Source organism: Phoxinus phoxinus (assembly GCF_949152265.1).
Source record: "Phoxinus phoxinus genome assembly, chromosome: 19".
In the NCBI taxonomy this organism is placed as follows: Eukaryota; Metazoa; Chordata; class Actinopteri; order Cypriniformes; family Leuciscidae; genus Phoxinus; species Phoxinus phoxinus.
In genome coordinates this window covers 4,637,523-4,661,539 of record NC_136894.1, presented here as the reverse complement: position 1 = coordinate 4,661,539, position 24,017 = coordinate 4,637,523, and the positions used below count along the sequence as shown (strand labels likewise).

Sequence of the window (24,017 nt, the reverse complement as noted above, 5' to 3'; positions counted from 1 at the left end):
ATAAGAGTGTTTTCCAACAGTGATGTAATGAAACATTGACAATTTTAGTTTGAACGGAGTAAAGACTGGAAATGTAATTTTGACAAAAGAAGAACTTTTATTTTAAATAAATCTTAATTTTAAATCAGCCTACTTCAGTGTGATATTTTATCATATTATCATGCTTAACACTGAGAATTTGAATAATTGCAATGTGATGATCAGATGCAGATATCTAAATCAGAGAATATATAAGTTCGGGAGGTTGGCGTTATTTTTAACAGCAAATTCGGGGGATTCAAAGTGCACCAGATTAATGAATTTATCTTTAAAATGTTCAAAATTTTCTTTACCCCTCTAGAGAGGTACCGAGCTCAACCCACAAAAATACTGTGGGAAACACAGGAGGCTATATGATAGTCTACGAAAAATACACATTTAATTATCTTATTAAAATACATGATCGGGATCATCCTCCGCCTCATTTTGAACCAGGAAAAACCCTGATTATTACATAGATTTTGGGTGGAAAAAAGTGTATGTTCATAAATTATGCAGAGAATTAATGCTCAGCTGCAAAAACATGTTCTGAAACACAAAAAGTTAAGTAAATTAAATTATAGTATTATATGAAAGAAATAAATGAAAATATATATATTATTAAGTTTTTTTTTTAAAAAGAGCTTCGACACAATTCGAACACTCCATCCATCCATCCATCCATCCATCCATCCATCCATCCATCCATCCATCCATCCATCCATACATCCATACATCCATACATCTATGGTTTGACTAGGAAAAGAAAGAAAAAACATCAAAATAATTCCATTTGTTCCATTTGGTGATCCAATGCTGGGAATATTAGACGCCACATGCAGTTCTGGATTGAAAAAAAACTACTAGGCATTCTAGATCAACTTCTTATGGTACATTTTCCACTTCTGTGCACAGATCCTATATGATTGATTTAGTAGACACTTCATATCCTTGATTTGAATCTCTCGTGTCACATACATTACTCAGGGTAAACTATAATTTATACAGTCATATAGTATGTTGCAGTTCCTTATAACATTACAAGCCATTGCTGAGTAATTCAATTTTATTTACTTGCCAAAGTCAATTTATTGTCTCATTTGGCTCTTGGCAAGTGTAAATTTGGGTCCCTGGGTATTATATATCAAAGCTAGACTCTTAACCTACAGCACTGGCATGTCAAAACTGCTTTCATTAGCCCTCAGTGCCGTGTAACATTTTTATATGTAGTTGTAGGTCAAACCATCTATGCCAATATACCAACAACAACATGCTAACAGTTCAGCTACTGTATTCTCTACTCTATCAGCACTTTATCGACAGAAAATGCAACGGCAGTTAAGCAGTGAGGGGGTGAGAAAGAGACAAATGATCAGAAAACTAATTAAAGATCATGTCCTGTGTTTTCAGTTCAGTAGCTCCGATGGTATTATCATTCCCCTGCCCGCCGCTTTCTCATGCAGTGTAAAACCGCCGCTAGGAGCCAGTTTCTCTCCTGTGTAACTGGGTTTCAAAATGTTTGCTCTCAACACCTCTCTTTAGATCACAGTGGGGGTATTTCTCTGATAGACAGTCAGAAAGATACCAGGAATAGCTACCGAACCTCTTGATCCACTCAACTGTGTTGACATTACCTTAGATTATCCGCAGCCAGTTCTCCACAGACGGCCCTAGTGCACATGTAGTCCGAGTGCTGATTTATTAGGATGTGGAGTGTGTATGTACCGCCTCAGGCATCTTACTATGTTCTGTCACAACACATATCACATTCAGAGAAGATATTTTGGCTGAAATATTACTCTGGTTTTCTTTCCAAGCTGGAGGATTCCAAACAAAAACAGACCATTATTTTAAGAACAGCCTGAACCAATTCAACTCCTTATGCAACCGATTGGTAGGCATGCAGTCCAATGCCTTTAAAATGCAGTCATGCATCCCTTCAGGTGGAAGGAAAGTTGCCATATTTAGCCGTTATAAAGCAGCATGCAGTTAATCGGAAGGTTCTGTCAAGGTTAACACATGAACATATGAAACTACTGTTGGAAATCCATCATTTACTCACCCTCAAGTTGTTCCAAACCTGTGAGTTTCTTTCTTCTGTTGAACACAAATGAAGATATTTTTTAAGAATGCTGCAACCAAACTGTTGACGGTAGCCATTGACTGTCATATTTCTTTCTTCCATTCAAAGTCAATGGCTACCATCAGGTTACTGACATTCTTCAGAATATCTTCTTTTGTGTTCAAAAGAAGAAAGTAACTCATACAGGTTGGGAACAACTTTAGGCGGAGTAAGTGATGACAGAATTTTCCTTTTTGGCTGAATTATCACTTTAAATGTTTAACAAGGATCAATTTAAGGTTTATGAGTTAACTGTATCACAAACTCACAATGAAAATCAATTCTAAAGCATTTATTAATCTTAGTTAATGCTAAGTTCAATGTTTTCTAATACATTATTAAAATCAAAATTACTGTTAATATTATTTAATGAACCTGCTAACATGAACTAAAAATTAATAGTTGTATTTTTATTATCTAACGTTAACAAATATTAATAAATACTGCAACAAATGTATCGCTCATTGTTATTTAATGCATTAACATTTAAATCGTTTCATTTTGTTCTGTGATTTAAAAAAATGAGAAAATGTGAACTGTTGTTAGCATCATGTTCTGACACACATATTGTTTTTCTGTCTCGCTTGGGACTTTTTATTGTGTTTTGTGGTTTTTATACTGATCTAATGACTTTTCTGCATTTTTAGTCAGACATTACTAGCGTGTGTGTTTCCTGCGTAGGGACTAACACTAACTGTTGGCAATTTACGTTTTTACCGTCCTTGTGGGGGCATTTGGTCGCACACACACACACTCACACCCACACTCACACACACACACACACGAACACACACACACACACACACACACACACTACAAGTCCTTAGAGGACAATGCATTTCTCAGTAAATGGGGTAAGACATTGTTTACAGATCATTTATTTATATACCAAACCCAGACGGGACGTTTAACAAAAGTCATTTGTGTTCTCTTCTTATGGTGAAATCCAGTTATCATTGAAGCTATTTCTAATGCACCCATGCAATTTTTATAAGGAAATTAAATAAAACCGATTATTGGAGCACATATTACAAGAAAATTCTATTTCAGTTTAGTCAATATTCATATTTTGTCAATATTAAAATGTCTCAAGATTGAACTCAATGTGTTACTTTCCATTTCGTTTAACTTCTTAGTTTAAATTGTTTCAAAGTCAATTCTACACAAAACATTTTTATTGTGCATTTGATGCAGTTATATATTTGTAAAGGAGTGAGGCAAGTAAAGTCACTGTAGCATAAATATGTTTCCTTCCAGTGTCAATTTATATGAAAATGTATTCCGCTTTGAGTGTCATCCAAACCCAATAATTGCACATTAAATACTTTTCTTTCCTTAAAAAATAAACTAAATAGCCCTATTCTGATGTGACAAAACACCCTGAAAAATTCATTATGAACAAGTCTCCATCATTGAATAGCCGTCTAGCCATTTTTAGATATGAGCACACGGCCCTGTTCAGGCTGTGGTCAGTGGCACAGGAAAAAAAAGGGACAAATCTGGCTTGCTTTGCTCTCTAATCATTGTTTCCCAGATAGCAGGAGGTCTCGTTTTTCACATGTCTACGACTGCGTGTATCGGGATGGAACTTAGCCAAGATAGAAATAGGGATGGAGAAAAAGGAGAATGGATCCCAGTCTTAGGATTCAACTCCATATAAGTTCTGGTCATTAGCCAACATAATTAATGTTCCTCCGTGAGGATGAATTAAAGCTTTACTTCATCATGTTCGCCAATAAGTTGGGTATCCCCTAAGTAAGCACAAGACTGAAGACTCAAACGTTATTTTGGAAGTAAGATCTGGAATAAAAATAAAAAAAGGATGTTGAATTAGTAACGAAGACAGAAATTTTTTTATGAAAGCTTTTTTAGAATGAAGGATGCAAGATGACACTGCTTTCTTCCCTAAAAGCTTTCAGAAATATTAATAATGTTTGTTTGGGAAAATTACTTTTAATCCTTTAGTGACCGCAAAACGCAAATCCTCTGTGACAACTTCCTTAAAGCTCCCTAAAATGGCTTAGCTGATACAGTATAGTCCAATATAATAAACACTTTTTTAACATAATCTCTGAAATACTTCATTCTTATTGAAGCTTTCAGCTTTGAAATCTCTTTAATGACCTCTAAACTGTTTCAGGTCCCATGATGCTCATGCAATCTCTTTTTTTAAACAAAAATAATGTTTTATTTATAAAGCGCCTTTCTCAAGTTCAAGGTTGCTTAATACAACGCTTCATACAAACCTTAAGAGATATTGCCAAAAACATTACTCTAAAACTGTCCTAAGTTATTAATTTCAAACAATATATCACACTATATCAAAACATAAACATATTAAACTGCCTCTATTATGCCTTTTTGAATATTACCTTTAATGTAGTTTACATTGGGAATGTAAAAGGTTGGGAGAGTTTTAAAGATCAAAGGGTTTCACTTTATTTGGATGGTCCCTTTAACACATTCTGTTGTCTATAAGTAACATTGCCCCTTCATGTCTACTAACTATCATTAGAGCATTAGTAGACTGGTAGGGTTAGGGTTAGAATAAGTTGACATGTAGTTGCAAAGTTACTTATAGTCAGTAGAGTGTCTGTTGGAGGAGCATCACAATCAGATATTAAGCAGACAGTCTACTAATACTCTAATGAGAGTTGACATGTATTTGCACAGTTACTTATAGTTAACAGAATGTTCAAAAGGGACCATCAAAACAAAGTGTTACCGATCAAAGTGCACGATAAATGGAGTTATCGTCTCCCAAAAGAAAGAACTGATTCTGAACTGCCTGAAATGAGTCAGTAATTGAACCTTCGCAGGGAGCTTCATTGACAGGTGATCTGACCAATCATACTTCGCCATCCGCCATTTTGTCCGACAAAGCAGTCAGGAGAGTTAGTAGATTAACATGGGAGGATTTGAACTTGATAAACGGAGTGTACTGACGCCTTTCCGCGGTTAAGACAACATTCCTTCTGATGTTCATTCATGTTTATTTGATGCTATAAATGAACTAGAAGGAAGAGATGATCGGTTCACGAGCAGCTTTAACTGATGCTCTACAGCGATCTGTCAGACACATTAAAGAGCCACAAAACGGTATTTATTGTTTAAATTTATTTTAAAAAATTACCAAATTTGAAAGGTGAGACTTTGTTTAATATCAAAAGTAACCTGTTCTGTCCTGTCTGTCAGCGTGTTTTCAGTCTCCTCTCTGCTCCGCGATGTGTTTTTCACTGCGTGAGAACATGGTGTGGCGTGAGAGCGGCTTGGCTTGTCGGACATAGCGACAGTAACTAAAGGGGGCGGGTCTTTGCGAACGGTCAATTCCAGTCTTACTTCCTGGTTACAAACCTACATAGGTTTGTAGCTAATTTGCATAATGACGCTGACAGTGAACGGCATCTACTTTGACCCATCCTCAAACATTGTAGTTGTAGAGTCGTAGTTTGGTTTGTGTTGTCGACATGTCAAGAAGATGCTGTTTTCTGCGCTGCAAATGCAAATCCATTTGTATGCACTTCCAAAGGACAAGATTGATACAGTAAAACCGACGCCATCGTTACTGTTCATATATCACTGTGTACAAGCGCTGAGGAAGCCTCCGGGCCTGAAATTGAGATACTGTATGGTAATGGGCGTTACTCTTCCGACATGCCCTTTAAGCAGTAGACCAATCACAACAGACTGAGCCATTTGACCAATCAGAGCAGAGTAGGCTCTCAGAAAGGAGGGGTTTAGAGAGACTGAATCCTTTATTGACCTATTTAACACATTTTGAGAATACACTTTCTTATGTAATTTATATGAAAATTAAAGTGTTTTTTGACCTTGGATACACGTGAACCTTTTGTAGGAGACCTCCAAAACAAAACCTGGAACCATTAAAATAGCATAATAATAGCACGGTAATACATTTTTTACACTTTCTTAAGGAAATGTGAGTAGTGCTTGTCTGTGCATAACTCATCGCTGTAGTGTACTGGTTAAATCAGGTTAAGGGTATACATAATTTATCTTTTAACAGGATGAATGTATTATTTGTAAAAATTTCTTTAGGGAAAGTATCATTTAAGGATATTTGAGACCAACAAATTAGTCGAGATTGTAACTCGGTGTTATATTTTCATGTATTTAACTTAATTCTTGTAAGCTGTGGAGGTTCCAGGCGGCCCATTGGGTGTTTTATTAAATCGTAATTATTAAATCTTCTTTATTACATTTAATTTTTGCAGCTTACTACATATATACAAATGATGTACTATACCAGGATAACTACTGTAAACCCCACCACTTCATCTGACTTTACTTTTCTCTTTCATTGTACTGCTCTTGCTCATCCTAAATGTGGAATGACAAAAATCGTCCCAAAAAAAAGAAAACTCCCATCAGAACAAAGCTTCTTTCAACTTCTCTATGCGCTCCCATGGGATTGTTCCAACAAAAAGACGTCCCTCTCTATAAACTATATAGATTTGGGGGGGGGGGGGAGGCAAGTATGGTCCACATCAATATCCTCTCCCATTTACAAAATAAGGCATAAGTGAATTGTGAACCATTACAGTCAACTGTGACAGAGCACCTCAGTATCGCCAAAGCACATGGGTATGAACGTGTAGTGCTATTGTGAAACGCTGTCATGACGCCAGGCCATACAAACGGACGACTGTTTCTTCCATCTGCCATTTTACTCACTGTAATATTGAGCTTTCCTGAGAGCATAATTTGTCCTCTTAAAATCTGACCTTGTACTGCGCATCACATCAAAAAACTGAAAAATATCTAACCTTCTGAAGTACAGCTGAAGCACAAGCGGGTGAGGGCATCTAGTGTGTTTTGCTATATGAGAAGCACAACATTCGGAGTCATTAACCCGGCTAATTCTGTCACTGAGCGAGATCCCCAGAACAGCAATAAGCCATTAGCTGGCTTTAATAGGTGTCATATTTATATAGCAGCAAAATGGACTGGAGTCATATCAAACAAGAGGACAGGAAAATGCACTCAGAGGGATATCCATAATTCAGAGAGCACTTAAAATGCTGTGGCACTGGCATGTTCTCAGATTAGGCTGTCGGTGCTGCGTGTACGGCGAACAGTAATGTGGATCAAGTGTAGGCACATACAGGTAAACTCTTAAAAATAAAGTTTCTTTGGCATTGATGGTTCCATGAAGAACCTTGAAGAACCTGATCCACGTAGAACACCACAAAAGGTTCTTTAGAGTTAAAAAAGGTTATTTAGGATTTGTTCAATGTTCTTCACACTAAGAAAAAAATAGTTATTTTTAGAACTGTTCACTATATGGAAGCTTGTTTCTGCCACAGAATAAAAACATTTAAAAAGGTAATTGCGACTTTTTATCTCTGACTTTTTTTCTTAGACCTGCGTGATCTAAAGTCACTGTTGCGAGTTGTAAAGTCAGAATTGCAAGATGTAAACTCAAAATTCTGACTTTTTTTTCCAGATAATGGATATGATTGATATAAACTCACAATTCTGAGAAAAGAAGTCAGAATTGCGAGAAGGGAGCTTGATTGACAGGTGATCTGACCAATCATACTTCGCCATCCACCATTTTGTCGGACAAAGCAGTCAGGAGAGTTAGTAGATTAACATGGGAGGATTTGAACTTGAGTGTAGCCTACTGACGCCTTTCCGCAGTTAAACCAACATTCCTTCTTATGTTCATTCATGTTTATTTGATGCTATAAATGAACTAGAAGGAAGAGATGATCGGTTCACGAGCAGCTTTAACTGATGCTCTACAGCGATCTGACAGACACATTAAAGAGCCACAAAATAAATTTCTTTAAAAAATGACCTAATTTGAAAGGTCCTCTCTGCTCCGCAATGTATTTTTCACTGCGTGAGAACATGGTATATGTGTGTTTGAGAGTGACATAGCTTGTCAGACATAGCAACAGAAGGGGGCGGGTCTTTGCGAACGGTCAATTGCAAGAAAATCACAATCGCCTTTTTTATTTTCTATTCAGTGTTGGCGGAAACAAGCTTCCATAGTTCACTGAAAGGTTCTTTGGGAAACCAAAAATGGTTCTTACTTTGAAAACCCTTTTGGAACCGTTATTTTATGGAGTTGTGGTTTTCCTCTTTAATCCAGCTCAATTTCACACATTACTCTTTGAGGAAAAGGACGTTGTTGGGTGTTTATTGAAAATCCAGCTTTGCATTGTTCAGAGATCTGTATTACTTTTATGCCTTGATTTGCAATGAGTTTGTGTTCAGCATATTGTATGCAATGGTGAAATCTGTCCGTTTGTAAAAAAAAAAAAAAAAAAAAAAATTTTAATAATTCTACAACTATCAATTGTATTCCAAGAGTCATTTAGAATTGTTGGTTTATGTATCCATGCAAAAGTATGGTGCTTTTTTTTAGCACCTTGTACCATGAGTGTCACAGTATAAGACCCTGTGTTAACACATTTCGAGCAATAATGCATTCCTGCATGAACCACAAAAGCATGTCTTCATATGTATATCATATGTTAATCTAAGATGTAATCTGTAATCATATACAAAATAACACGATCATCAACATTAAACAGCATATAAATCAAAACTGCCTGTTACTGAATGAAATGTCGTCCCAGGACGAGCTATACATAGGTTTCTTGTATACAAACAATACCGGATGCGCGCGCATCCAAGAGGCAAGACCGCTATATGTTATGCCGAGTTCTGTAAAAGAACATTTAACGTAGATTTCGCATTGTTTGTAAATTCTTGTTGACTCAATAATAAACTGCAATTTCAGAGTTGAATATGTTTGCTTGTGTTTCATTTGCATATTAATATAACATTATGTAAAAAGTTAGTTAGTTGACTAGTATGAAATTGTCCAACTAAGTTTGCGAATCATAAAAACATGACATACCCTATGCATTTAGGTTAGTTTACAGCACAACAGCTCCGCGTCATCTCTGCTTCTGCTAGATATAGCCGTAAAGACTGTTGCTTTCTGCCTCTTAGATGCGCGCGCATCTACGTGATGACGTTGCACAGAAACCCGTGTATAGGACTGTGCAAGCATTAGGGGTGTTGATGGACTTTATCTACTCCATCTATGTTTTGGTCATTGTTCTGAATCCCATCTGGATGTAGTCTTTGACAAAAACATGATTTTTCAGCTTTTTGCTCAAATTTTTTTTATGAAACTTATCCAGATTCAAGTGTTGATAAATAAAAAAGAATGCATGAAGCTAGAATACATTTTTGTATTTTGTTTTGAGATCATTTTTGTTGTTGTTTGTTTTTTAAAAGCAAAGGCTCCGTTCTTTCTTTTGATATATTGCATGTTCAGATATTCATACAACAAAATATTCTGGGGGCCATAAACTTTTTGTGAAAATGGTCAAAAACTCTGGCGGTGCCTGGCAACTTTTTTTTTTTTTTTTTTTTTTTATACGCTGGCAGGAAAAGAATTAAGGTTCAGCTTTTCTTCTATGAGTGTACATATTGCATTCACCAATTTATTTATTTATTAAATTCCATACTCTGTACAGATCAAACAGTCATTTGAGAATAAAAATACTGCCGTCGCTCTCTACCCAGCATTTGCAGGCAATTCACACCCTGTCAAAGAGATACAAGTCAATGGCATGTGATAACACACAAATAAACATCATATGAGACGGGGAAGGTCTCTTAAGACCTTGTCCTCAGCTTCCCCTCAGGATGAAAGACCGTTAAGAAAATGCCGCAATGGACCTTTATATTCCATCTGCGTGCTGCACAACATACCTCTTCGCCTGGCAGGACTGATGCCTTCAGTTATATGTGTATATTGATTTGTGATTATTCTGCTGCAAACTCCATCATCAGAAAGACTCTGTCATGTCTGTTCTTCCACACAATTTAACCTTCAAAACTGCAGCTGTGTGATTCCACTGAAGGGAAGCCATGCACCTCTTCCCGGGCTCAGCTAGCACCTCCTGATTCATGGGTGTATATATATATTTATATATTTATCTTCTCCAAATCGAGCCCTCTGTTGTGACGAGGTGCGTTAGCACTTAATCCATCTTGGCCATCGAGACTGGAGCCAGCCAAGTGCCACATGCGCTCCAGCTGTTCTTGACACAAACCCAACCGCAGGCGTTCACAGACACCGGCCAGGTGCGGGAAGACGGCTGGCAGAAAAGCTAAAGCAGAATAAAAGGAAATGGAGAGGGGAGGGGGACTGCATGGCTTGTCAGCTCTTGAATGCAAAATGGCCCCTTTTTTATGGTCCCAGTGTCCTGTCTGCTTTATGAGGAACATACAGAACTAAGCACAGCCACTACGCTGATGATGGATCTCTAATCTTTATGGCCATCGGAGAGTCAGACAGAGTTTAAAGAGGAGTCTCTGCAGCCTCCATCTATTTGGGCCACTCGTCGCTCAATCATTCACAACGGCAATAGGATTTGTACATTGTTTTTCTCAGCAAAGAGTGTAAAGAGTGTGATACAGGATTCAATTATATAACTGTGTCTTCAGTTTTTCACATAAAAGGTCTGCCTGTTGGAATCTAACTGTGTATAGGATCAAGAATGAGAAAGATATACAATATTCGTTTAAATGAATGAGTTCCCTAACAGTCAATACATTTACACATCTAAAGTTACATCATTATGCCAGTAGGAGACAACAAGTGACTCAATTTAGGGAGTCAGTGAATCACTTACTTAACCGATTCGTTCACACTGAGTCAATCAGGAATTAAACAATCTTTATGAGTGACTCATTGAATCATTTACTCCAATTTGTTTCACAAAAGTAATGTATTCAGGGCAGATACAAGTATTTAGGTGCTTTCCAATTTGCGTACTTACTGTATGCACTATTCTATGTCCTTTTATGTATAAATACTGCAATTAGTGCGTTCACACTGAAAATTACAAAATGAAAAAGTGCACTTCAAATTCTCGGATGATGAGCTTATTTAAAAGAAAAAAATGCAAAGCTTTCCTTTCCATCAGATGCTGATGCTGAATGACAAAATAACTTTATAAAATTCATACACTAGACGGTGGAGTATGTAGTGCAAATATAAGTGTATACAACTTTTGATTTAGCGTGACGTGTTAAGTTTACGGGGAAAGTGGGAGTTTGAACGAAATTATACTTTTATTCATTAAGGACGCATTACATTGATCAAAAGTGACAGTACTGACATTCATAAAGTTACAAAATATTTTATTTCAAATAAATGCCGTTCTTTCTTACTTTCTATTCATCAAAGAATCCTAAAAAAAAAAAAATATCACGGTTTCCACAAATATATTGAGCAGCAGCACAACTGCTTAAAAAATGCTGGGTTGAATTTTGGGTCAAATATGGACAAACCCACACACCCATGTGATTCTTTACTACAAAGGCAATCAGGCAAATAATTAGAGTAATTTAAGTGTATGAACAATCATAAATAAAACAATTATTAAAGGTTGAATAATTATGTTATGTTAGGAATAATAATTGAATAGAAATAAATAATCATGAATGCAATCATTAATCTTATTAATAATTCAATATACCTAACCTAATTTAAATAGAAAAGGGCACCCACTGCCCCAAACAGTTCTTGACCTCCTCAATGCACTGATATCAGGTTAAAGTCAATTGGCTGGACCAAATTGAAGTGATAACCTTGCAGTATGACAGATGTTTCTAGAGAGTGTATAGTTTGTTCGGTTTGAGAGTGTGAAAACATTAAACCAGTGATACGCCAGCACACTTACAGTTAGAGATCTACACTTTATCTCTGACAAAATGGGAAGGTGCAACATCCTCCTCTTCAATTCATGCCATCTGACCTTCTCAGAGAGCCCTTGATTTTGATCTGTCGCTCTGACCTCTCTGTTCACAGCATCAGCAGCACACACACACACAACAGACACGGCTATGGAGCTGTTATAGGGCCACACAAATGCCAGGCTGTCAGGAGAAAATAAGAGCAGGCACAGAGCAATTTTGCAGAGTCAGGCTAAATTTCAAGGCACTTTTATCTGAGATGGCATACTGTGAGCTCATGCATTTTCCTCTCCCTTAGAAAACATGGGACTGGGCTTGCCTCTGGTACCATAGACGCCTTTAAACTCTGAGGGGACATAAAGTAGGACTTAAGTTTCTTAGGGCAGTGTTTCCTGCAGATGCAGACTTTCTCAGAAGAACATTTCCAATCTCATATAGCTTAAAAAAAGAGCCAAAGCAAGAAGAAGCAGTCACAGTTTAAATAAGGGCTGTTAGTCATACCTGCGCCTGCAGTGTGATTTTGAATGCGATTATCTCACATCATCCCCATGATGAATTTCACCATAATGCGCTTCTACAAATAATTCACAGAGGTGGAGAAAATCGTAAAGGTCACATGAAAGTTTTTGTTATTAGAAATTGAGAATGTTATACTTCTTAACTCTTTCCCCGCCGGGGGTTAAAAGCTGCCGTTTTCACAAAAGTTTCATGGCCCCCAGAATCTTTTGTTGTAGATGAATATATGAACATGCAATATATCACATGAAAGAACAGACCCTCTGCTGTTTTAATTTATATGATGTTTAATGTTGATGATCGCTTTATTTTACATACTGTATGCGTATTACATATGATATCGATTGTTTCTGCATATTCTTCACATGTGTTTTGATCTGGAGATTCTCTTTCAGAAGATGCGTAATAGCGCCCCCTACCGTATAACAGTGAAAACACGCAAAGCCGGATATTTCCGTCAATGGCGGGGAAGCGTTGTCTCATAAATTACGGAAATTTACTTCAAAATGGGGAAAGAGTTAAGCACATGTTATCAATGTCGCTAAACATCTTTATTATTACCTTATCAGCTGTTTGAATTATTAACGGTTTATTGAAACCTGCAGACTGGCAGCTCTACTGGCCGGAACAGATAGCTACTGCATGTGGACGAACACCAAGATGCATTCGTTTTATCTGATCAGTAAAAACCAGCCCGATCTCATGAAAGTGCGTATTTGTACCACGAATGTTATTTCTCGTCCCATTTATACGCCAAAAATAAAAATAGTTTTTGCGTGCATATGATACGCACTTTATGGCGTGTAATACGCACGCACTCCCCAGCCCTAATCCTATACCAAGATCTGTTCTGGAAGGATTTCTTTATCTTTGTTCGCACATTTTCATCACAGAGTTTTTCTTTGTTATACAAAGATGTTCTATTTGGTCAGCACAACTTTGATAAAGATGAAAAGGACCAATATTTTTTGATAAACCTATTTATTTGTGTAGCAACTGTTTTTTTTTTTTTACACAAATGTAAATTTCAGGGTGCTAAACCCTATTTATTTTTTATTTTTTTGTAAGGAACTTAAATCCTACCTGGACACTCTCAGTACATCCAGCAACTCCAAAGCTCTTAAAACGGTTGCACTGTGTCATTTGCATGATATTCTCCTGACTTTATAAACTGTAACTCTTAATTATATTTACCCCTGGTATTGGTATTGATTTTGTATGTTCTTAGCAATGCAAAAAAAATACAAAAAAACAGTACAAATCCTACCCAGGGGTTTTCAGTGCGTAGCATATGCACGCAAAAAAAACATAACATTCGTGGTATAGGTACGCACTTTCATGAGATCGTGTTGGTAAAAACTAAGTGACTATAAATAAATACCCCCATGATGGAAAAATCCCAATTTGCTTTGGATGCTTTGATTGAATGTCTGATAAAAAAATAAAAGCTTTAGTTGTAAACTGATTTACACAAGCCAGCAAAGCAGTGGAATAATGAACATTCAGCTTCCTATAGATTCCTGCCAACATTTCCCATTCATATCTGTTAGACAAACCCCTAGAAATTAGCATATGAAGTGGCGTTTTGTAGCTACAGTATGTGTGCTTTTTCTCCAAGACATTTAATGAAAAGTCACAAACAAGATTAGAGCTGCGTTAGACTTGATGTGTGTGGTAATTGTACATCGCATAGATTGAAACCCACAGGAGGTACAGTATGGAGTACGGTTTCTGGATACGATGTGAAGCTATTATTGTTCATCTCACTGCATGTAACGATTTTCCATGCTTGGAAAATAAGGAGAATAACAGAGCAAATTTGGAGTCATTAAGCATTACTTTGTGTTTGATTTATCTGTGCCCAGAGCCTCCATCGGCTGCCTGCGATGTGCCGTGTCTGTCTGCTCCCAGAAAGCTATTTTGCTGGTCGTGCCCCATTATCTGATTTATAGAGTTAATGTTTGTTCCATTAACCAAACCGTATCCATTGCCAATTTAACTTTTTTAATGCCAGATTTAGTTTTGGGATTACTATGGGTTTTTCGTACCTGTGTTCACAAAGAGGGTCTTTATTCAGTCGTTTCTTTCCCAACAGTGTTTGTAAAGCCCCACCGTGCCGAACCAATTTATATTGCCATTACCGTTGAGCACATCCGTATTACTTATATTCCATATTTCTATATATCTTGCAGTCAGTTTAATCACCTGGAGTCCCCGCTGTTTCCAAAGCTGTTACAGAAAACATGTTTGACCTTCTCAGTAATAAAGTTATAGCTTGTCTTTCCTCCACGTCTTTTTTAATTTCGATGTAAAATCAGAAAAAAATTTGTTAAAAACGACTCAAGGCGTCACTCAAAATCCTGAAAATCCAGTTATTCCACCGTCTACGTCTGGAAAACAAAAAGGCAGATCATTTTTCTTGACAGCTGAAATGTACAATTCTAGGAACCTGAATGAAGATGACTGAATGAATACTCAGAAACAGAAAAAGACGACGTGCCAGATAAAGCGGCATCTGTCTTTCCTCCTGCTGTTAAAACCATCTTGTGCATATCCATGAAATAGAAGTCAATTTTATCAGATGGAAGAAGCCAGTTAAGGTCAGTGAAAATGTCAAAACTGTCAGAGATGTGAGACTGCTTCACACAGATAATCAAAGATTCATTCTCGTTTGTTTGCATTGCGCTCACCCACAGTGAACGACAGCCTCAGAGAGAGAGATGTTACTTAATATTGGACAGTCTGCCAGATTGAAATATAAATGGGTCAACTTCATTTTCAAAGAGACTCAAGTATTCCTGATTACATTTATCAAATGTGAACTCAAGTCAGCAAGACATAAATGAGTGCAGGTGAACCATTGTCCTGGTTCATCAGTTCACACGAATCATGAATCATTCATACACAAATACATTTCACTTTAAAGAAATTCAACACAAATGTATAATTTGTAATGTGTGTATATATGTCATTACATTTTGCTAATTAAGCCTATTTTACTAATGTGTGTATTATGTGTATAATAAAACATTTGGAGTGGACACACAGCAAAAAAAAAATTTTTTCTTGTTTTCCAGTGCAAATATCTAAATATTCTTAAAAATCAGGAAATAAATAGTTGACTAAAGCCTACTGTCTTTGTGGGATTTCCTGTTTTTATTTAATTTTTTACTCTCAGTGTCACTTTTATTCAAAATAAAAATATAATTAAAGGCCTTTAATAAACATTTTAATGTAGCCTACCAATGTGTTTTAACAATGGTCTTGATGTAGGGGAGCGATCATATTAAGCTCCTCATCAACAGCGATCATAATGGAGCGTTATTAAATATGAAGCCAAAGTCCGCAGACTCCAGACACATTAAAGACATTTTTCTTTTCTTTTCATTCTTTTCCATTTTGTTCGCGTTTTTAAAAGCACAAGTGCATTCGTTAATTTTTCTCACTGCAGTTTTAAAGCCCTCATTAGCCAACGTGAACTTTACTCCTCATAAATGGACGAGACAGATGGACGGGGCAGACAAAAAATGGGTTGCCATATATGGCCCCAAAAAGCATTTATCAGAAAATGTTGCTGAGAATCGTCACTGCAGTCAACAATACTTTTGCATATATTAGGGGAACCAAAGATAAATCATAGGGGAATTGTATCGATCTGCAGAGACACATTCATGTGGCCAGGTGTATTTGAAATGTGCACACCCAAGAAGGCCCTAATGTTCTTCTGGTCTAGCGATAAAACACATCATCCCTCATTTAGCAGTAGTTACGCAACATTGACCCAGTTAATACCAGTTATTAACGTCAATCTTCCGTGAGACGAGCACAAGTGGTCAGGCGAGACAGGTGCACTTTTCAAACGGACTGCAATTCATCATGTGTGTTGTGCATGTTTCCGTACAATCCTTTAAACTGTTCAGACACATTTAAAACACGTATCAGCGCAGTGTTTGATTGACAGGTGACTCGAACAGATAATCTTTCTTAAAGTTTTGTTTTCTAGATTTTTTTTTACTGTTGGTATTAATTATTTTATTTTGTGGTGAGAGATTACCCTTAATTATGGCTACATATATACATATATACATATATATATATATATATGCACTCCTTGATTTAATTAACTTTTCACCCTAATTCAAGAACATATAAATTGAATGGAATATAATTACATACTGCACATAAATTATGTAAGTATATGTTATCTTAATTCAGTCGATTCGGGTAATGTGAATTTTCAACATACAAGCATACAACGTTTTCACCACATGAATTATAGAAATCATTTTTAGTTTTCATCAACAGCCAACTATGAGGTTAAATATAAAGCCTGCACAGCTGTGTCTGTCTTTGCCTGCTGAGAAATGTGCTGCTTGTTCTCCAGAGAGTCACAACTGGCAGCAAAGCAACGGAGGAAGAGGTTTAAACCAATAACAAAAAAAATATGAATTGCCCCACTTTTATTAAAATTAGTGTGAGAATAGGGGGATACATGTTTGCTCAAACATCCGAAGGTATTTTGAGCTAATTCCTGTCAATCTCGCATGCAAAGAATAGGCTTATGACTATTGTGTCCTGTTTTGTTTAAAATGATTAAATATGTCTTCATCAGTCAATTTTATGATATTCTGGTAATAGTCTGTGCATATTATGTAAAGACTAAAATTCCTATTCAGACACTATAAATACACTACACTCTGTTTTTCCACACGGAGAATTGAGAAGCCAGGAAAAGTTTTGATCACCACATGAAAAGACTTCCTCTGTCTTGAGTCTGCGACTTGGCATTGAAAATGACGCTTGGAAATGTTTGATTCACAGTTTTAAAATACTGTGCATTGAAAAGCATCTGGCGCTGTCAGCCTCACTAAACACAATCCTGGAATGAATATAAGTTGCAATATATAAATAGAATTGTGGAAATATAGGTAGTTCAGTACTATTTGGAAGATAATGACAAATGAACAAAGAAATATTTACTTGGGAGAGGTACAAATAAGACACAAATGTAACTCAATATAAATATGGAAGCTTGTTTCCGCCACAGAATTAATTATAAGGTAATTGTGACTTTTTATCTTACAATTCTGACTTTTACATTTCTACTGAGAAATAATGTTACAATTGCAATTACGAGTTTACATCTTGTAATTCTGAGGGGGAAAAAAGTCAGAATTGTGAAATAAAAAGTCGCAGTTATCTTTTTGTTTTTATTTAGTGATGGAAACAAGCATCCATAGAAAAAGTCTTATTTTATAGGCCTAGGTTCTAACATTTCAAACATAAATAACTTAAAACAAGCTAGATTAAAACAAGTAAATATGAAGAAATGTAAAAGCATGTTCCACACATAACCTTTTGTATCAAGAAAATCTTTTGGATTTACAAGTGAAGAGCTTTTCACCTACACAACTTTTAATAAGTGTTATGATTCCGGCTGCATTTTTGATCAATTAACCAAAAGCTATTGTTTGTATGTTGGTTATTTATGAACATCAATGAGAATTACAAACATATGATCATATGATCAGCGGTTGCTCATTTTCTCAAACAAGCGTGTATTCCTTTGCCTGCCACAACTGTCAGTCATTGCAAACCAACTCAACCTTACATAAAAGCTTTATAGAGTCCATTACACAACACACATGGCAGCCTGACAGTGTCTCCGCTGAGACCGCCGGTTCAATATGCTTGTCCCATATTCGGTCCCATCTAAGCATGACCATATGAGAAAACATTACTAAAGTATTTTACTGCAGTCAAGCACCATAACATTTTTTCTTTTTCCATTATAGTGTCCAACATGATGAAGATTACTTGAAACCATATAGAATAAAAAGATATTTCACCCAAAAATGAAAAGTCTGTCATCATTTAGCTACTTGCTCACATGCCTAACCTGCATGACTATAGATACGCAGAGCACAAAATAATATATTTTTGTAGAACGTTTGAACTGTTTTTGTCCATATGAAAATTAGTGGCTTTCAAAACACCACACTGACTTTTAATGTAGCCTATGGTCAAAAAAGACATTTTTCAACATTATCATTCCACAGAATAAAGAAAGTCATACCGGTTTGGAATTATATGAGGGTAAGTAAATTATCATTTTTGGGTGAACTATCCCTTTAAGAGGCATGTTGCATTAGTGCCATTACCAAATCTAAATTGCTATTGTATTTGAATAAAATCAAAAATATATAGTTTACTGTAATATACAGTAGCACGGCAATAACTTGACGTCTAAACCTGAGCGACGGAGCTGCAAAACACTATGACAATGAATCTTACAAACCTGGGACAAACAACCTCAACTTCTCAGGAAAGCAATTAAGATTGTTCTGCGTATTCTATAACTTTAGCAAAGCAATCACGAAACGCCACTGACGAAAAGACAGTGAATTGAGCAGACAGGACAATGTGATGCCAAACATTCCCATTACACAGAGAAAAGGAGAGAGAGAGAGAGAGAGAGAGAGAGAGAGAGAGAGAGAGAGAGAGAGAGAGAGAGAGAGAGAGAGAGAGAGAGAGAGCGCTCCTAACCAACCATGCATTGCCTGCTGTCAACCTCTGCTTGCCTGTCGAGAGAGACACTCAAGGAAATGGAGAAAACCAAATAGGCTGCAAATGAGAACAGGCAGTGAAGACCACCAGAACGAAAATGAAGCAAGATTGCATTAACCGAATGTAGCACATAACATTGGTGAAGATGAGAGTGAACAAAAATGGGTCAATAAATGGCAGCAAAGAAAATCGAATTAACACGTGGACATAGTTCAGACATAAAGGAAGAGCTTATTGTGAGGCTTAATTTAGAAACCATTTTGTAACATTTGGATTTCTCTTCCCGTGATGAATCTGTGAGGACCTGTTTCTGAGATTTCTCACGCTCCTCGTTCCTCATTCAAAAGTGCTTGTGAAATCGAGTGCATCTACTGTTCATGTGATACGCTTCATTTAAAAATACTAAAATCAATTCAGTTTAAACAAGCACGGTAATTCAAATCTGAGTGAAAAAAATGCCTTCCGTTAAATTAACATAATCATGATAAATAGGGGATGTGACATACTCATGAATATTTATAATGTATTGTGAGAAAGACAAACACAAGAGACGCTGATCAGTGTAGATCCATACACTACAGTTCAGAAGTTTAGGGTTGAGAATATTTTTTAAATATTGTTAATGTTATTACAATGTCAAATAAAATGTAATTTATTCATGTGGTTGCAAAGCTGAATTTGTAAACATCAATGAATATTTGCTTAATTTTTGCTTAATATTTTGTGGAAATTGTGATAAAAAAAAATTCAGGAATCTTTGGAAAATAGAAATTTTTCTATTTTCCAAAAATAGAAAATCTAAAGTTATTAATTTAGAATTTTTTTTATTTAATATAGACATCTTTTGTGACGTAGGCCTATAAATGACTTTACTGTCACTTTTGATCAATTTAATGCTTCTTTCCTGAATGAAAGTATTAATTTTTTTTCTGAAAAAACATTAGAGACCTCAAACTTTAGTGCATAAATTTGCATAATTCTTTCAAATGTTTTGCATTTAAAATGGCCCAAAAACATCTATGAGTCTAAATGCCTCTGTGTAGTGGACAGCTCTCGCTGTATGGCACATGATTGTACTTTAGCTCCACCTACTGATACAGTACATCGCATCTCATGTAGACTGTCCAGAACAAGCCTTGATGAACATAAGCCTGCCTGGGTAATGCAAACGTGCCCAAATTAATCCAAAGTCTACCTGACAGAGCAACAGCACCTTTTAAAGGGATAGTTCACCCAAATGTTTTTCATTTTGTCATCATATACTCACCCTGATGTTGTTCCAAACCAGTATACATTTCTTTCTTCTGCTGAACACAAAATATATTTTGAAGAATGTTGGCAACCAGAGAGCTGATGTGTTAACCATTGACTTAGTATTTTTTTTCTACTATAGAAGTCGATGGTGCCGTGGACAGTCTGGTTACAGCATTCTTCGAAATATCTTCTTTTGTGTTCAGCAGAAGAAACAACTTGAGGGTGAACAAACATTTTGGAGCGCATTAAATGCATGCTTTGTATAACAATAATTCTCAATTGATGCTCATAACTGAATGCAAAATAAACAGAAAACGTAACTAGATAATGGGTTTAATTTTCAAGCTCTGCGTGTCATTATAAAATATACTCCACTTCCAAAAGGAAGAAACTTAACTATATTCAGTTTCTTCTATAAAATCCATAATCTTTCTTAACAAGTTCAAACATTTGCTTATGCTTAGCCATGGTCAGTATATCAACAGTAAAAAAGCCTTCAATTATACAACAATGGATGTCGTAGTCAAGTAGATTATCACTCTTCTTCTCTACAAAAGCCCATTTGGTCTGTGGCAAGTATCGTTTTTATGGTAGATTACCTTCTCATAATATTTGAATCACTGCAGACATGTAGACATGGCCTATATGACCGTCCCCAACACACTAATGAATAATGCATGAGCCATTAGCCGAGTTAGGAGCAGAGCTCAACAAGTGAATGTTCATGACCCCATGAACTGAGACTAGTCCTACATTAACATGCTTGTTTTCTCTCTCTGTGGTGATCCACTGTCGTGTTCGCTTCCCTTGTTTTCATGTGTGAGATGAACTTGTTGTCAGGCTGATCAGAAAGGAAACCCACAAGCATTCTTTAAAAGCATGCAGTCAGTATAAAAGCGCTGTCCATATCTAGCTCCACATCTCTGCTCTCGGCCTGACTCGAATAATGCATTTTGTATTTGATTACGGGTCAAAACCTTATCTTTGCAAAGAAAAATCATTGCTGCTTTGTGTCTTTAGTATTTTCTGTGCTTTCTGACATTTCACTTTAGCATGCATTGTTAGTAAAAAGATCATATGCATCACAACGCACACTTTCTAAAGAAACTGTGAAAACAACATCTGCAATGGTTTGTTTCATCTTTTTTTTCTCAGCTTTCCCATGTAGCATCTCTTAATCCTATCAGTGGAATATACAGTGGCGAATCCAATTTAATCCTCCTACCATAAAGGAGACAGAAACCTAGAAGATCTGCTTCCTGTATGGTTTATATAATGAGCCAATGTTCTACACAAATGATGAAACGGTGTGGTTATCATATTCATAACCAAAGGAACTTTAACTAGACCATACGCAGCATGGAACTGCGAAACTGTCAGTTTATGAAGAATGCGGAGTGAGATCAGTCACTATCAGACCTCATATTTAAAGTAGATTTATAAAATAGATCTTGCCATGCTGACATTTGCACTCTTGCTATATGATTTCTAAGGAAATAGAGGAGCTCAACTCATGTTTTCAAACAGCTCAGCCAATACAGTCTTTATTTAGTGACAATAAGAAATTATGAATCTGAAAAATAAAAATCTGCAATTATTTATATTGGCAAACTGATGTTGCCAGGTTCACATTTAAAAACAATAACCTTTTCTTTCTATTCCCCATATTTGTATTATTCAAATCATTAACAAATTTAACAACTAGGCAAACAGAAATCAAAGATAAATGTAAAGAACCATACTGTATACGCAGAAATCATATCATGCACTGGGCTACAAATGGAATATATATATAACTGTAACCTATATATATATATATATATATATATATATATATATATATATATATATATATATATATATATATATATATATATATCATAACTTGCATGTAATTAGGCAATATGCGTCACAGTTGTTATCCCATCATAATGAAATGTACATCTTACCTTTATGTGGATGACAATGTAAATCCTGTGCGTTCTTCACTTTCTCACACTGCTTCTCAAACTGAATTCCATCGTCTGGGATTACAAATAAGTGATGCTGTCACTGCATCTTGTGTTTTTATCTCCGTCTGAGGAGAATATCCACTCGTTAAAAAGACGTGTAATCAGAAACGTCACTGTTTTACTTTTTTTTTTTTTTTTGTATGTGTGTGTGAGCGAGACGTTGTTTCAGTTCAGCAGCCGGTAATCCAAGTGCATCTAACAGCCGCTCATCTCGAGCCGAGCATGTGGAGCGCGTGGGCTCCTCCTAGAATTACTGACAGCGGGCTCCAGCACGCTCAAACACACATTTAGGCTGTGTTTCAAAACCTAGTGAGCTGCCTTCGTAGACAGCATTTTGATCCCTAGGCTATTCATCAAAGAATCTTGAAAATGTTAAAATGTATGACTATGATGTATTAAAACACATGCATTCTCGTTTCGAAGTCACACAGTGTGAGAATAATAGGGAGCTTCTGTTGAGGTGCCCAAACCATGTATTAACCTACCTAAACAAAGCACTAAAGTTTTTGTTATATTTGTGAAAAATTAGGCTATTTGTGGGGGAAAAATACGATAACGTGATATATTAGCTTGTGAACTTGTGATTTGTCAGTGCAGAGTTTAAAACCGATCCTGATGGAAAACGCTCCGTCAGTGCTGAACTGTTGCTATGGTTAGGCCTACTTCCCGCTTAGAACGAATATATGGCTTATAACGTTAATTAGGTAAAATAATAAACACTGTTAAAGGGATAGTTCACCCAAATGAATTAGCTACTCACCCTCATGTCGTTCCAAACCTGTAAGACTTGCATTCATGCTGATTTTTTTTTTGATGAAATCTGAGAGCTTTCTGTTCCATTGACAGCTACGCAACTACCACTGTGATGCTTCAAAAAGTTCATAAAGAGATCGTAAAACTATTACGAATTGAGCAGTTTCGTCCACCTTTTCTGAAGAGACACGATCGCTTAATATGATGAACAGATTTATTTAAGCTTTTATTTTTTCTTTCTTTCTTTCTTTCTCCCACAACACTCATTAACAACAAACACCACCACAACACTTTCCTGCCGGGCTTCTTGAAAGAAGGAACATATTTTGCCTGGCTTCACTTCACTGGTTGACGGTCAGATACCGCGATACATTTAAAGGGAAGGTTCGGAGTAATTTCAACCTAGGGTCCAGAAGCTTTTTTTTTCCTTGGTCGAACATAAAGTTAGAGCTTAGCCTATTTAGAGATATCAGCCGAATGGCTCAGTGCAGGCGCTAATGGATCCAAGGTTGTATCTCGTAAATTACCCCAATAATAATGCCCAGAATGGTGCCAAACTAGTAGCTACAAATAGGTTCTGTACTCATAAAACGAGGCATTGTAAAGTTTGTAAGAACATCAGGAGTTTATTAAAATAACACTTGCCTGATGGCTTGTTAGGGCCCAAGCCTTGAAAAGGCGAAGGCCCTATTGTTTTCCATAGGATTATTAATATTTTATTTATTTTTATTAGACATAACAAACAACATTTACAATTATAACAAGACATCCAAAACGATAACAATCAAAGATAATGGGTTTACAGTAAATGGAGAAAAACATTAAAAAAAAAAAAAAAATATATATATATATATATATATATTATATATATATATATATATATATATATATATATATATATATAGGCCTATATACAAAATAAAATAAATTAAGGGCTATATCTAAGTAAAATTGGTACTTAAAGAAAGAAGCAGCATATACAAGTTACATTTTTAAGTAACTTCCTTGCCTGATGGCTTATA

General features: G+C 36.1%; 1 protein-coding gene across 2 annotated transcripts in view; it reads right to left on the bottom strand.

Moving 5' to 3' along the window:
* Positions 1-22,466, bottom strand: part of calcr (calcitonin receptor) — a 50,890-nt gene extending 28,424 nt beyond the window's left edge. For both annotated transcript variants that reach the window (XM_079591633.1, XM_079591634.1), the window contains exon 1: positions 22,180-22,466. The gene's annotated coding sequence lies outside the window, so the exon portion shown is untranslated. The remainder of the gene's footprint in view (positions 1-22,179) is intronic.
* Between the last annotated feature and the right edge of the window lie 1,551 nt (positions 22,467-24,017).